Here is a 14,186-nt window from a genome sequence, read left to right as displayed (position 1 = left end):
TTCTCCAACAAGCTATCTCACCAATTGATCAAAATTATCAAGGAACACTTAAACATTCATCATATTATGCATATATGATCTACCATGAGCCTAGAAAGTAAATAGAATTGAAGGTTAGCAAGTTGGTTGATGGTGGTTGGCCAGATGAATTCATCTGCTCAAAACTGGGTCTCCCTAGACCCTATCTCCTACAATTTTCACCATATGAAAACGAGTACAAGAGAAATTTTACTCTAACTGATATTCAAAACAACTTTCATGTTGAACCCTAGAGCTATTTTTGCTTGGAAAATCATTTTCTATGTTGAAACATTATAGGTCATTTTGTTTAAACCCTAATTTGAAAGTCAACTTCCCAAGGCCATAACTTGCTCAATTTTTATGAGGTTAAATATTTCCAAGTTGCATAATCAAATTCAATATGTCTACTTCGACTTTGATGTTTGGAGTGTGAGCTAATGCAACTTTTATGAGCATGTGATATGAGGATACATTATAGGTCATTTTTGCCCTATACCATTGAACAAGTGATTTTCCTCAACTTCAAAAATGCATAACTCTATCATTATAAAACCAAATGAAATGAAATTGGTGACCCTTTTGAAGGTCGTTTAAAGAGCTACAACTTTGATGAAGACACTTGTCTCATTTAAAGCTCACATAAAAAGTTAAGCAAGGTGGAATATTGAGATATATGGCTTAGCACTTAGAAAATTTTTCAACATGTTGAAATTTCCAAACTTCCACCTCAAAATTCACCATGATCCATGTTCCAAATAAAAACATGTCCAACATGAAAGTTGTTCCCCTTGATCTAAGCTTTCCAAAGAACCCAATTTCATGCATTTTAGATGAGATTTGCTAGGGTTGCGCATGGTCTTAGCAGGGCTGTATCATTGGAAGAAATCAAATATTCAAAATCCCATTTCATATTGCCTTGACATCCGAGCCTCATTTGAACTTCAGAACAGTTGTACATTGATCAAATTGGATTGCTTCATGGGCCTGTACACGCCCATGCAAGCTTGTGCATCACCATGTCCAAATTTAGAAATTTTTCAAGTGTGCAAATATCACTCTCAAATGCTATAAATACAGGCCCTTGGAGCTCATTTTAAACACACCTTGCACGCCAGCTTCCCCCCCCAATTGAAACCCTTGCCATTCAAAGGAAAACCTGAGAATTTTCAACTTGAATATTAAGTTTGAATCTCACTGTTTGGAGATTCAAAAACTCTAGGATCCAAAGCTTTGTACCATTGCCAAACCTCTTCTGCAAGCTTCTCATGTTTGATCAGATCAGGTTTGAAGCAAGCAAGACGCATTTCTGCACAGCATTGAAGGTAAACTTCAGAAAACTTCTTCTCTTCGATTCTCACTCAATTCTCATCAATTCTCTTGGATCTTTGATTGTCTGAAGTCCTACCAATGTAGGCAAGAAGATTGAGTTGCTTTGAGGTCAAATCGAAGCAACTCAGTTGACACACCTCAAAATTCAATTCCTCATATCTTTCTATATGTGTGGAGTTAGTTAAAATTGAGGTCATATTCGTGCTCTACGCCTTTTTTTCTTTCAGATCATGTCCTTTTTTTTCATTTTCTTGATGGTGATGAGTGAACTAGTCCGGTGGACCTCGCCTAAGAAGGTGACCGGAGGTCTAACGTCGGTGGTGTACTGGACAGGTTCTGAGCTATTGATCTCATTTAAAATGTTTTAATCTTGGGCGTTGGTTGTGATTACCACGCGTGTGGCGCGCAGACTGAGTTCCACCATGGAACGCACGTTTCCATCCACTTGATCTGCCACCTCAATTAATGAGGGAGATCAAGTGGTCCACGTTTTTTTAATTTTCTGATTTTCATTTTATTTCATTTGATTTTTATTAATTCATATTAATTTTAATATTGATCCAAAAAATATGAGAGTTTCACCAAAAAAATATAAATAAATTCATCTTTCATATTTTGAACTAAAACTATTTTTTGAATCATTATTAATATTTTTCATGACTTAATTTATTTTTTTAATTTTTTTTAATTATTTAAAAATACTTTTAAGTCTCTAAAAATTCTGAAATTTTTTCTCCAAGGTCCTTTGACCTTGTTTGACCTATGATAAATCTCATGGCCATTTCTTTGGTGTTTGATGAGGTTTTAGGAATTTGACAAACCATATTTAATTTAATGCTTTATTTTTAATATTTTAAATTGAATAAATGCCAAATGATTATGTTGAGCTATTTTGATGGTTTGTATAAGTTTGACTTGTGTTGTTGGGCGTTGGTCAAGGTTGATTTGACTTTGCTAGGTTAAGATCATTGGATTTAGGGGATTGATGAAATGTAAATTCCATCTCCCAAAATGAATGAATGATCTTAATTTGGTAAAAGTCCTCCTTTGATCAATTTGAGTTTTGATCCATTCCCCTCCCTCTTCATCTAATTCCCCTTCTTTATGCATTCATTTCATTTGGTCTATGATGTCTCTAAATCCTAAGGCTAGTTGATTGAAAAATCAACATAAGTATGGATGAGATTATGCCACCTCTTTTGCATATTCTTTTTGTGTGTGGTATGTTTCATGAGCGTAGTCCATTATACTATGTTTCTAACATGCATTAACACCAAAATTTTATTGCCTGACCTCAAATAGTTGTGACTTCTACATAAGTCCAATTACGATTGCTTAACATAGCGCTAAATTTTTGACACAAAAAGGAATAGCATTCTAGTTAGTGAGATTGTAAGTCTCCCCTCTTTCATAGTATTGTGTGGAAACTTCGTTGTTTTTCCTTCCTTTGGAAGATGTCTTGGTTCAAGGATCCATGCTTGTGATAAGTGAGTTAAGTGTTCTCCAAAGAATGACTTAAAATAAAAAGCAAAAACAAAAATAATACTAACTTCTAATTCATTAACAACTAACATTTAGTTTCAAGGCATTTACTTTTAATGCACTTTAATTTTTAAGCTCTATTCACTTGCCATTATTCATACCATTCTAATTGTTTATATTAATGATTTTTCACTTTGTCCACTTGGACCATATTGTGTGATATATCTTATTTGTGTATATTTTGTTTGTTTGTATTGGTCTTTGACCATTAATGTACATAATAAGAAACAAAAACCCTAAAAAACTATTATGTGGACTGTTGGTTTGATCTTGGACAATTGGACTTAGGATTTAGGAAACATCCCTATGCAAAAGGACTTGGCCAATACCAACTTTCATGTAACCAAGTGCTTGAAATTTGAAAGTTCATCTGATACATCATTGAAGTCTCTTTGAGTTCATCTGCAACATGATCATTGTGAAGCTGTTATTTTGAACCTGTGACTTATGGAATTCATCTGTTACATGAGCAAATTTGAAGGAGATCATGGAGTGGCGAAAGCTTGGATGTGGATATCTTTATTTAATGCCTTGCTCTTCAAGTTAATATTGTATGCATTATTTGTTACTTGATTCTAATATCGAAGGGAATTTACGGTTTTTATATGACATTCTTGTCTATTGGATTGCTACCCATCGGTCAGATCTTTTCAACTCTTAACTTTTAAATTTGTGCTTAGGATTAGTCTCTTCATCTCCTCCCAATCTCTTTCATTTCAAAATCGCTTCCCCCTTTTAAAACTTCTTTGTTTGAACTTGTCATTTTCTTAACTTAGACCCTTTGCAAATTATAAACTTTGGCCTTATTCCATTGCATTTTCAAACTTCTTTTCTTAAATCAAACTTGTAAATAAACTTAACTATACTTGACTTCAAATTTTCAAAAGCCAAAAAGAACTAACTCATTCAAACCAATTTAGACCTTGGTGCCTTTCAAACTTAACTTTTGTTAAAAGCAATACATCTACTTTGAAAATTATACCACGAACTACGAGGTTTTGATCCTTCATTGTTATGTTGGTACGTAGGCATAAGTCCTAAGGTCTTGTCAATTAAAAAATATAATTAATGAATTCTTTTCTCATCCCCCCATTTTATTTGTTTGTAAGCATCACTTTGTCCAAAATACATATGCACACAAAAAAGGGCTCCCTAGGAGTACCTAGGATTATGGGTGGCAAACGGGCATGCCCGCCCCGTTTAGGCCCGCCCCTTAAAAGCTCGCAAAAAAACGGGGCGGGGCGGGGCGGTCATTGTTGAGAATGTGGGCCTAAAACTTAGACCCTTCCCGCAAAAAAGTGAGGGCGGGGTGGGCAAAGCCCGCAGACACTGCACTCTTTAAGCCTAAAAATGCAAAAATTCATGTAAATACACGTGCCCGCAAAAGCCTGCGAAAAAAACGGGGCGGGGCGGGGCGGACACATTTGAGGGTGAGGGCATAAATCCTTGGCCCTCCCCGCACAAAAGTGCGGGCAAAACGGGCATGCCCAGCGGGCCGAGCTCGTTTTGCCACCCCTACCTAGGACACTTTGGGTGTTAACACCTTCCCTCTGTGTAACCAACCCCCTTACCTTTAATCTTTGACATTTTATTAGTTTTGATTTGAAAACTTCTTACTTTTGGGTTTTGTTCGTACTTTTCCCTTTTCCCCTGGAAACAATAAAAGCACGGTGGCGACTCTTGTTATTTGATGTCTTGCTTATCCATAGCTTGATGATCATGAATTTACCTCTACAGTATCCTTTGTGATCATTTTGTCAACATAATCATCATATATACATATATATATACATATACATATACATTCATAGATTTCATTATTTTCATGCACTTTGTGATTTATTATTTCTCTGATCCTCTATTAGCGGTGGTGTCCTTTCCCCCCATGCAAATTTGTTATGTCTGTCCTCTTTCAATTGTAGAGTGTCAACCCATTAAGTAGAAAGAATTTAACCTTTCTCATTTCGCCACTGAGTTATTTCCTCGTGGATGATTGTTATTTTAGCTTCCTCCTCAGTTGATTATCTGGATGAAATCACTCCCCTTGAGCTATATCCTCACTGGGTTGAGTCTTTGATTGATCGTTTCTTTCTAGATCTTACCTAGATAGATGCTATTGGTCCCCTTGAGAGTCTATTACCCAGTAACTGGTAATATTCTTCTCAAATTGCAAGTATTTCACTTCTTCCCCAATATCCGACAAAAGTACCCTTTTTCTCCCCAGCGGATTCGTTTTGACGTCTCCCAGGAAGTTTATCCTTGATATGCTCATCCTAACGGGTGACATATATTTTCTTCCCCTTCTTTGAGTCTATCCTTGATATGTTCATCTTAACCGGTGATGGATATTCTCTCTTTGGCATTCTACCCAGTGAAAAGGTAGTTGTAATCCCTATTTTGTTCCCTAGAAGGTTAATCCTTGATATGATCATCCGAATCGGTGACAGATTTCCTCTTCTTTGTGGTCTTCTTCCTAGTAACTAATAGTTATAAATCTTGCTTCTCCTCAAAGTTTATCCTTGATATGTTCATCTTAATCGATGACGGATACTCTCTTCCCGGTATTCTATCCAGTAACCGATATATATAATTCCTACTTTTTCAGGCAGTTTATCCTTGATATGTTCATCTTAACTGATGACGAATATCCTTCCTAATGTCCCCAGGTGAGTCTATCCTTGATATGTTCATATTAACCGATGACAGATATTCTTTCCCTTTGAGTCTATCCTTGATATGTTCACTTTAATCAGTGACAGATATTCTCTTTCTCCGGTCTTCTGCCTAATAACCGGTAGCCGTAAATCCTATTTGCCTTTTCCCCAGTAGGTTATTCTTACCCAGTAACAGGTATTGAATACACCTCCTGGTTGCCCCCAGTGGTTATCCCCTTACCCACTAATCGGTAGCAGATAATATACTTATGTTCCTCCTGTGTTGAAGATTGTTTCTTCCCCATTTGAGTTTGAGTGCGTATTTCCTTAGTGAAATCGATGTTTCCTGCTTGGTCCAAGTATTCCAGCCTTGTTCTGATTTACCCGTTTCCCCTACAGGATTTTTCCTTTTATCCTCGATTGAGTCTTTCCATATATTTATTTTCGTGGAGTCCCTCGAGTCCCCTAGTAGTTTTAAAGTCGTAACCTGGCCTACACACAACCTTTTTCCCCCTAGAGTCTGTGTCACCCCAGTGAGTTTTCCTTACGGAATGCAGTATACTTCTGCGGACTTTCAGTCTCTCCGGATTCTTTTCCTTTGTGGTAACATTTTTTCCCCACAAAGATTATCTTAACATTCATATCATATGCATCATGAGGTCTCTTAGGGACCAAAAATTGTTTCTATATGTTGTTATTTAAGCCCATTCTACTAAGTCGATGTGAAGATTTTAACCTTCATCTCCTCAGTTAGAATGTCCTTAAATAGGGGCAGCTGTAAGACCCCAATTTTGACCCTAATATTCCTCATGATATTCTCATCATATGCATTAGCATTGGGATCACACCTTGGCATCCTCCTTACCCCTCATTCATTTGGTTTACATTGGGAGAGATCACCAAGCACCATTTGATTGTATCATACTTCATTTTTCTTTATTTACTAACCAAAGTATCAAAAATATGTCATTTTATAGTGTAACTCTTTTTGTAGGTAGTGCACATGCTCACCTTTGATATATCAGGCTCATATCTAGGGTTTGAAACCCTAATTGCAAGGAGCTCAATCAATAATTGGTCTACATTGGCCCAGAGTATCATATATGAATCCCCATGATCCTCACATGACATTTTCATCAAGAAATCATTAAGAGTTTGGAGTTGGTTTGCCTTGGAAATCCTAATTCATCTGGGTATCGTGTGTGACTTCTTGATCACATTGAATCACACCGTATTTTTTACTCAGATTTCACATGTTTATTAGGACTTTATTATCATTTTGTTTGTATTATGCTCTCTTTTATGTTGTTTTCAGATATTTAGCACTTTCAGAACCCTTTTAGAAGAAACGAAGCAAAAAGACCTAAAATTAGGGTTTTTCGGGAATATGGTACACATGGAGGCCGCCATAGGAGAAGCCATGACTCATCAACCCTCAACCAGGAGGTAACCGCCACGTTCCCATGATCTTTCCCATTTACACACATGGCGGGCGCCATGAAGGGATGGCGGGCACCACCTTTGCAAATCACGTTCCACTAAGGAGAAATTTGAGGGCACTATGGTCTTTGCAAGCTGTTGAAATCCTCTATAAATAGTTTGTTCCATTTCATTTTCAAATCATCCAACTTAGTTTACAACACTAAGAGTATATCCATCATCTGTAAAAGCGGTAATCCGTCACATCGGGGGGTTATCGCACCTTAGTGAGATTGAGTTGGGTCACTTTGAGTTGTTGTCGTCTTTATCTTCAGAGTCGGAGGTTTATTTTCCTTGTACCAGATATAAAGCCTCCGTTTGGAGCAGGTTCTTATTTTATCGCTTTTATTTAATTTCTGTCTCGCTTTACTTTATTTAATTTCTGTCTATGCTTTACTTTATTTAATTTCTGTCTACGTTTTACTTTATTTAATTTCTGTCTACGCTTTACTTTATTTAATTTCTGTCCACGCTTTATTTTATTTACTTTACACGCTTTACTCGTTCTTTACGCCTCACATTCTAAAACAACTTTTCATCATGATCAATATTGTTATGTTTGTTGGTATTACCATGTCTATCTAAATCTTTTAAAGGTTAGAATGTAAGGATTGCGGTTAAAGAGATGTTTCACATATAGAATTTGTAGAAATACTTTAAAGGCTGTTTTGATTTTTAACTTGAGTTTTGTGAAACAAACTTGGTTAGTTTTAACTATTCAAGGAGTGCGAAAACACCCTGGCTTAGTTAACTAGGAATTTTAATCACTTTAAGGAAAAACGATTTTTTAAACTGTTTTCGGACGCGTTAATAGATTTAAAATCAGGAAACTCCTTGGGTAAAACTTTCGAAATTGAAATCACTTTTCAACTGAGTTTACGAGTCTTATTTCTTAAAAATAAGTTTACTATTTTAGCGTTTTGCGCACCTTTTATAAGTGACAATAAAAGGCCTTAATTTAAGGGTAAACTCGGTTCTGAATACGCGAAAGCGACAGTTCCTGTTAAATGGATTCTTTTCAAGAGTGGAAAATATTTCCTCATAAGTAGTTCTATTTAGACAATCGAAACATCACTTAACCGACGTGATATACATTCAAACCTGTTTTTATCTGCACTGCATTTATTATTTACCGTTATTTTGCAACCCCAATATCTCTTTTATACCGCCTTAGATAAACATCGTAACGATAGTAATCGATAGATTGACGATTTGGTCTTTGTGGGATCGATAATCTTTTATATTACTCTAACGCGATTCGTGCACCAGCGAATCTACCGATCAAGTTTTTGGCGCCTTTGTCGGGGACCAACTTCGTCAAATTTCGTACCCTGTTGTTACACTGTCTAGACTAAGGCATTATTAGCCGATAAATGCGAAGAACCTGTAGTACCGGAAATCTAGTAGATCCTTTAGCGGAACCTGAACGTTACACTCGTCCATGCCTCTTACTCATCCGAATTAAGAAGGCTATGGCTGAGAATCGCGACCGGAGACCTCTTAAGGAATTTGCCCAACCCTCTGACGAGGAACCTAGTTCGAGTATAGTAAACCCCCTTATTCCTGCTAACAATTTCGAACTAAAACCGTCTTTGTTGCAATTAGTGCAACAGAACTAATTCGCAGGTCTCGCTACCGAGAACCCAAATCAACATTTAAAAGTTTTTATCCAACTGGCCGACACTTTTAAATCTAACGGCGCTTCATCGGATGTGATCCGTTTCTCCCTTAGGGATAGAGCACGTTCATGGCTAGATTCACTTCCAGCTAATTCAATAACTACCTTGGAAGACCTTAGGAGAGTATTCCTTGTTAGATATTTCCCCCTAGTAAGACTGTTGTTCTTTGAAACCAAAGAACTAGATTTACTCAAAACCAAGGAGAACCGTTTTTTGAAGCTTGGGAGAGATATAAAGAGCTATTAAGAGTTTGTCCACACCATGGCCGAGAATAATGGATGGTCATTCATACCTTCTACAATGGACTCCATTATAACACCAAGATGAGCATCGACGTTGCCGCAGGTGGCGCGCTGATGAACAAACCTTACCCTGAAGCTTGTGACCTAATTGAGGATATGGCCCAAAACCATTACCAATGGGGAACTGAATGAGCATCAATAGAGAAAAAGGAGACCCAAGGTGGAATACATGAGGTAAGCTCTCTAGACATGATGTAGGCGAAAATGGACGCTTTAGCCCTTAAGATAGAATATATGTCTACAAACACAAACACCGCAGCAGTAGTCCACACAGAGTGCAAACTTTATGGATATAAAGGACATGAATCGGCGGAGTGTAACCTTTTGAATGACCTAAACACCGACCAAGTGAATTACGCCCAAGGTAACCCATTTTCAAACACTTACAACCCTGGATGGAAGAATCATCTGAATTTCTCCTATAAAAACTTGAACCCTGTCCAAAATCATGCACCTCAGAGACTGCAAGGTTATCAAGCCCAAAAACCAAATCAACGTATGCAAGTTGTGCCCTAGAAGTCTAACCTTGAGAAGATCATGGAGAGCTTTATATCGGACCAGACTCAGCAAAATAAAGAATTCCTAAACCAGAACATTCACGTAAACGAACATATAACGCAATTAGGAACCAAGGTTGATCAGATAATCACTCACAACAAGATGCTTGAAACCTATATCTCACAGGTAGCACAAAACCAAGCCCCACAGACTATACCTGGAGGCCATTTCCCTGGACAACCTCAACCAAACCCTCGAGGGCAACCTAACTCTATCTCGTTACGAAGTGGGACCGCTTACGAAGGGCCTCATAACCCGACGATGAGCGAGTCCAAAACTTCTAAAGAAAATTTACCTACCAACCAAGAAGAGGAACCGGTAGAACCCGAAAAATAAACCGACCAAGAAGGAGAAGCCAAGGATAAAACTTACAAACCACCACCCCCGTACAAACCACCAATCCCATATCCGCAAAGCCTTAAACAAACCAAAATAAATAACCAATACCAAAAATTTATAAAAGTAATAGAGAAGCTTCATGTAGAGATTCCTTTCACCGAAGCTATCACCCAAATTCCGTCTTACGCCAAATTTCCCAAAGACATCTTAACCAACAAGCGTAGGCTTGACGATCCCAAACCTTTGGAATGCAATTTTATTTCTGAGGATAAACTCGCTAAGAAGGAGAAAGACCCTGGTAGTTTTTCTATACCTTGCATTTTAGGGAGTCATGTGATCGACAAAGATTTCCTAGACTTAGGCGCTAGTGTGAGTTTAATGCCCTTAGATGTATGTAAAAGGTTAAGCTTAGGAGAATTACAACCAACTAAGATGTCCTTCAAATTAGCCGATAGGTCTGTTAAGTACCCTGTAGGCATTTTAGAAGACATCCCAGTTAGGATCGGTCAACTTTATATCCCAACAGACTTTGTGGTCATGGATATCAAAGAAGACGAAGATATTCCTATCCTTTTAGGTAGACCATTCTTATCAACAACTGGAGCTATAATAGATGTTAAAAGAGGAAAATTAACCTCTGAAGTAGGGAATGAAAAGATCGAGTTCATTCTTTCAAAATTCCTGATGGCACCAATTCTAGTAGACGCGTGTTATGCGATCGATATCATAGATGAATGCATAAGGGAATTTGATCGAGGAGAACCCGTGATCGAACCATTTTCAAACCCGAATGAAAAGGATGACGAGCTAGAGGAAACGGAACCTCACACTAACGAATGTTTGAATCTTACTCCAGACCTTTCACCAAATTCTCAAAAACCAGCTCAAGAACTTAAGGAACTACCCAATAACCTAAGATATGAGTTTTTGGATAAAGAAATGAACCGCCCAATAATAGTTAGTGCCACCTTAAACCAAGACGAAACAAACCGATTCTTGAATGTTTTAAGAAGATACCCCTTTGCCTTAGGGTACAACATCTCTGATTTAAAAGGTATAAACCCATCCGTGTGTATGCACAGGATCTCGCTAGAGGAGGATTCAAAACCTTCCAGAGAACATCAGAGAAGAATCAACCCTGTGATGAGCGAGGTGGTAAAAAAGGAAGTCCTTAAACTGCTAGAGGCTGGTATAATCTATCAGATCTCTGATAGTAAATGGGTAGGTCCTATACATGTGGTACCCAAAAAGGGAGGCATCACAGTCATGTAGAACGAGAAGGGCGAGCATGTAGCTAAACGTATAGAAGGCGCATGGCGTATGTGCATAGATTATAGGAAGCTCAATAAGGCAACTAGGAAAGACCATTTCCCCCTTCCATTCATAGATCAAATGCTTGAGTGTCTTTCCAGACACTCTTACTATTGTTATCTGGATGGATATTCTGGATTTTTCCAAATACCCATACACCCCGAGGATCAAGAGAAGACAACCTTTACCTGTCCTTACAGAACGTTTGCTTACAGACGAATGTCGTTTGAACTCTGTAATGCGCCAGCTACTTTCCAACGTTGTATGATGTCAATCATCGCAGATTATCTCGACGGAATTATGAAAGTATTTATGGATGATTTCTAGGTGTGTGGGTTCGACTTTGAGAATTGCCTCATTAACCTTGAGAAAATCCTAGACAGATGCGTACAAGTTAACCTTGTATTAAACTGGGAAAAGTGCCACTTATGGTTAAATAAGGCATAGTGTTAGGGCATATAATATCAGAAAGAGGCATTAAGGTCGACAAAGCAAAGATAGAAGTTATAGAAAACCTTAACCCTCTTAAGACAGTTAGAGAAGTCTGTAGTTTTCTTGGACACACCGGTTTCTACCGACGCTTCATCAAAGATTTCTCTAAAATAACAAAACCCCTGACCGGCCTTCTGATGAAAGACATTGAATTCATTTTCAATGAAAAATGTATCGAAGCCTTTAACCGTTTAAAACAAGCATTAATTTCAGCACCCATTCTACAAACTCTGGATTGAACTAAACCCTTCGAAATAATGTGTGATGCTAGCGATTTCTCTATAGGAGCTGTTTTAGGGCAAAGAAAAGATAAGAAACTACATGTAATATATTATGCTAGTGGAACCCTAGATGCCGCTCAACTAAATTATACAACAATAGAGAATGAACTCCTAGCTGTAGTTTTCGCAATCGATAAGTTTAGGTCTTATCTTGTAGGATCTAAGATTATAGTCTATACATACCATGCAGCTATCTGTTACCTTCTAAGCAAAAAGGATGTGCAACCTAGATTAATCAGATGGATCCTTTTGCTACAAGAATTCGACTTAGATATTAGAGACAAAAAAGGAACAGAAAACGTAGTTGCTGGCGATCTTTCCAGATTAGAGCATTTGAAGCCAGACCATTTACCTATAAATGATCATTTCACTTATGACAGATTGATAGCTAAGTTAGATATCATTCCCCTTGAACCTGATAGAGACAACCTTGGGACAGTTTCAGAAATTAGCAGAGTACCATGGTACGCTGATTTTGTGAATCATCTAGCCGCTGATATGATACCACCTGACCTCAACTATCAACATAAGAAGAAGTTCTTTAAAGATATAAGACATTTCTATTGGGACGAACCACTCCTTTTCAAAAGAGGAACAAATAACATATTTCGACGTTGCGTCCCGGAAGAAGAAGTTAGAAATATCATAGAGCATTGTCACTCTTCACCCTATGGTGGACACTCAAGCACATCCAAGACATACGCTGAGATCCTTCAAGCTGGTCTTTATTGGCCAACATTATGGCGTGATGTCCATACTTATATTGTCCAATGTGACAGGTGCCAGCGCGCTGGAAACATCTCAAGACGTGACGAAATGCCTTTGAAGAACATCCAAGAAGTAGAACTATTTGATGTTTGGGGTATTGATTTCATGGGACCTTTTCCATCTTCGATGGGAAACAAGTACATTTTGGTAGTCGTTGACTATATGTCCAAATGGATAAAAGTTATAGCCGCACCCACCAACGACTCAAGAGTAGTCATCAAGATGTTCAAGAATAATATTTTCCCAGATTTGGAGTACCACGACTTGTAATAAATGGTGGTGGATCACATTTTATATCCAGGATATTTGATAAACTCTTAAGAAAGTATGGAGTAAAACATAGAGTAGCAACACCATATCATCCCCAGACTAATGGTCAAGTGGAAGTATCTAACAGAGAGATTAAGCAGATCTTGGAGAAAACTGTTTCAATATCCAGAAAAGATTGGTCTGAAAAGCTAACAGAAGCATTATGGGCTTACAGAACTGCACACAAAACCCCTATTGGAACTACACCATACCAGTTGGTCTACGGGAAGTCATGCCACTTACCTTTTGAACTCAAGCACAAGGCATATTGAGCCATCAAGACCCTGAATTTGGATTACCTAGCATTTGGCAAGAAGCGAATCCTTGATATCCATAAATTGGAGGAACTCCGCCAGAACGCTTACGAGAATGTCGTTATATACAAAGAAAGAACCAAAGCGTGGCATGACAAAAGGATTGTGAAAAAGGAATTTAATATAGGTGACTCTGTTCTCCTCTTCAATTCGAGATTACGACTTTTTCCACGTAAGATGCATTCGAGATGGACAGGCCCTTTTGAGGTTTCCAAAGTCCTAAAATCGGGAGCAGTTGAAATCCGGAACAATTCCTGTAATCCGTTTGTGGTAAATGGACAAAGACTGAAGCAATACCAAGGAGGTGACATCCCCCTAGAATGCCATGACCAAACTCTGATCGACCCTCCAATTCCTACCTCTAATATATAAAGTTCAAATCGTCAAGCTAACAAAGTTAAACAAGCGCTGCATGGGAGGCAACCCATGATTTCTTTTCCTTTACTTTTTACTATTTCAATTTATATTTTTAGTTATTTTATATACATGTATATCTATGTGGAGACTAACAGTTATAATATTTGCGATTGCAGGTGTCCTCTGTTTCTAATCTAACTTTTCAGGATGGAAATTGCGACACTATGCTAGTAATCTTTTGTGACCCAGTTCAAGAGCAGCGCTACGCCATGCTTTCCCAGCGACCAATGCTGCCCACCAGATATCCCGACTCGAGCTGCATGGAGGCATTAGGCATTGAGCCTAGTGTCAGGCATTTATGTAATCAGTTGAAATAAGATGAATATATTGATGTTATGGATGTGACTTACAGGAACCTGACTTTGGAGTTCTTGACCTCGCTGACCTACGA

General features: G+C 38.0%; 1 non-coding gene across 1 annotated transcript; it reads right to left on the bottom strand.

Moving 5' to 3' along the window:
- Positions 1 to 8,865: 8,865 nt before the first annotated feature.
- On the bottom strand, positions 8,866 to 8,971 carry LOC127134041 (small nucleolar RNA R71). The gene has a single exon (XR_007807821.1). It is a non-coding gene; the product is annotated as a small nucleolar RNA R71 (small nucleolar RNA).
- Positions 8,972 to 14,186: the final 5,215 nt, after the last annotated feature.

Source organism: Lathyrus oleraceus, chromosome 3 (assembly GCF_024323335.1).
Source record: "Lathyrus oleraceus cultivar Zhongwan6 chromosome 3, CAAS_Psat_ZW6_1.0, whole genome shotgun sequence".
In the NCBI taxonomy this organism is placed as follows: Eukaryota; Viridiplantae; Streptophyta; class Magnoliopsida; order Fabales; family Fabaceae; genus Lathyrus; species Lathyrus oleraceus.
The sequence above is the reverse complement of the archived record's forward strand: the minus strand, read 5'-3'. Positions and strand labels throughout refer to the sequence as shown.